Source organism: Trematomus bernacchii, unplaced genomic scaffold, assembly GCF_902827165.1.
Source record: "Trematomus bernacchii unplaced genomic scaffold, fTreBer1.1, whole genome shotgun sequence".
NCBI classification, from domain to species: domain Eukaryota; kingdom Metazoa; phylum Chordata; class Actinopteri; order Perciformes; family Nototheniidae; genus Trematomus; species Trematomus bernacchii.
Window position 1 is genome coordinate 251,749 of NW_022987566.1, and position 2,489 is coordinate 254,237.

Consider the following 2,489-nt stretch of genomic DNA (forward strand, 5'->3'; position numbering starts at 1 on the left):
AACAAATAATGTAGGACCAGAAACGTTTTTAAGCTAAAATACGATAAATATTATTGTTTGTTTTGTTTCTAACATGTTCAATAAATTGACTAATACAATTTTGTTTTTAAAGAGCCGCTGTTTTGGTGATGGTGTGAGTGTGATGAGTCCATGTCAGGTCCTCAGTGATGAGTCAGGTCCTCAGTGATGAGTCCATGTCAGGTCCTTAGTGATGAGTCAGGTCTTCAGTGATGAGTCCATGTCAGGTCCTCAGTGATGTGGACCCCGAGGAACCTGAAGCTGCTGACTCTCTCCACCATAGTCCCATTGATGGCGATGGGGGCGTGTCCCTCTCCTTGCTGCTTCCTGTAATCCACAATCAGCTCCTTGGTTTTGCTGACGTTGAGATGGAGGTTGTTATCCTGGCACCAAGATGTCAGGTTTTCGACCTCCTCTCTGTACGCCGTCTCGTCGCCGTCGGTGATCAGGCCGATGACGGTCGTGTCGTCAGCAAACTTCATGAAATCTAAGACCATTTACATGTAAAACACAAAGTAAACATGTCATTTTACTTTGCAAAAGCCCAAGTTTACATTAACTGTCCGATGTTTTGTAGAAAAAAATCACAAATATATACAATATATTATTGAAAATAATATACATCACAAAAATAAAAACAATAAATAAAATATATTTTAAGTAATAATAAAGCAGAATAGACCGGCAATGAAACATTTCAACATTTAACAATAGCCAACATTTTGTTGATAACAAAAGATAACAATTATAAACACTAAATAAATCTACCTGTTATGTGCGTGCGTGTGTACATGACTATGTGTGTTTCAACTCTCTCCATTCAAAGTCAGCGACGTTTGTAATTAATGAATGCACCTTTATCTTTATCGAGTGCTGTTTTTGTTTGTATTCCTTCCTCTCCACTCTAGTCCCATTGTCCGGATTGATCTTGAATAGGCACCTGTTAAGACAGAAGTACACTTACATTTAGTGTTTAATTACACATTCTGTGGATGATACAGCCATTAATTGTCTTTACAGTTATACAGCTTGAAGTCAAAGGGCAATGCTACTCTTAAATGTACTTTTCATTAACTGCTATGATCATATCTGTGCATTTAAAGCATTGGTTTGAATAGATTTTGTTATATAAAGTCGTCACTTGGCATCACTATCACACTGGACAGTATCGCAGCAGGTCTGTAAACAGGAGCAAGCGGTCACTTGAAGATTTGGGTAGCTTCGAGTCCCATCTTGAGAGGTTTGTGTGTAACTGGGGCAGATGAGGTGCGTGTCAGTAGCAGAGTGAGCGGTGTAAAAGCATCGTAGTTAACCGAAAGAAGTTCTAATGTGTTTGTTCACTGCAATAATACCAGGTTTTCTTTTGTTGTCGACAAAGGGCCCTCTTTCCGTCATTTTCATTGAGCTGAAGTAAACATACCACCGATTGGCTAAGAGTGAGTTTGGGCTTTTAGGGAGGAGCCAAAGCACACCACTGCAAAGGAAAGGGGTACGCTGAATTTACAACCCAAGACAAAATGAGAGCATAATGCGAAACAGAATGCAGCACAATAATCTTTTTATCTCGATTATCTTGTATTGTCAGGAGCACTTATCGTGTGTCAGAAATGTGCACAATCCTCTACTCTGTGGTTTAAGATGGAATTACTTAATAATTACAATTCAAGTCTTACCTCTGCAAGAACTCCAGGGTAGCTCCCAGTTCTGAGCGATAACTGATGTTGAGGCAGTAATATGCTGCAAACATCAGCATCAGGGCGTCAACAACATTCAGGACACTGTCACTGACGATGGTCTGGTCCTCTGCTATCATGTAGTGTCCAGCTGTCAGGGGAGAACTCCCTTAAGGTACACAACAGGAAAAAGTCACAAAACATTTATAAATCCAAAAAATATTTAGTGCAGATTGTTTTGTTTTTTTACTGGTGATCACATGGCCAATTGTATTTTAGGAATGATCAGCTCCTGCAGCTTTCTTTTCTTTCTTAAGTGTTTCCTAATGTTAACAGTGTAGAAAATGTCACATCATAAAGGGATAGTTTGGGTGTTTAAAGTGGGGTTTTATAAAGGTACTTATCCATAGTCAGTGTATTACCTAGAGTAGATGATGGCCGGCAGGGGCGGACTGGGAAACGGTGGACCTCTGTCGCCTGTCAGCTTAACTTCAATGATGCCGTTTAAAAACAGCAAACCGACCCGGCCGTTCGGTGATTCTACAGATGGTCAGTCCGCCCCTGCCGGTACCGAAGTGGGCCGAGTGGCCCGACCGGCCTATCGGGATTCGTCCCGAACGTCCCGATGGCCAGTCCGCCACTGATGGCCGGGATGCCCCGAGCTTAGAGATGCAGACAGGAGCAACCACCTGGAAGCAAAGCAATGTACTGCTCTGGACAGGGTCAGCAGAAAAACATATTTTAGCCACCTCTTGATGATTTCCATATCCTTTCACTGTTTGCATAGCAATACCATAT

At 41.6% G+C, this 2,489-nt stretch overlaps 1 long non-coding RNA gene across 2 annotated transcripts; it reads right to left on the reverse strand.

The window, feature by feature from the left end:
- Window positions 1-466: 466 nt before the first annotated feature.
- Window positions 467-2,266, reverse strand: LOC117478629. 2 transcript variants are annotated; one of them, XR_004555495.1, is made up of 5 exons: window positions 2,114-2,266; window positions 1,692-1,860; window positions 1,371-1,492; window positions 874-958; window positions 467-505 (listed from the first exon to the last, which is right to left on the reverse strand). It is a non-coding gene; the product is annotated as an uncharacterized LOC117478629 (long non-coding RNA). The 2 variants fall into 2 exon arrangements; XR_004555494.1 differs by lacking the exon at window positions 1,371-1,492.
- Window positions 2,267-2,489: the final 223 nt, after the last annotated feature.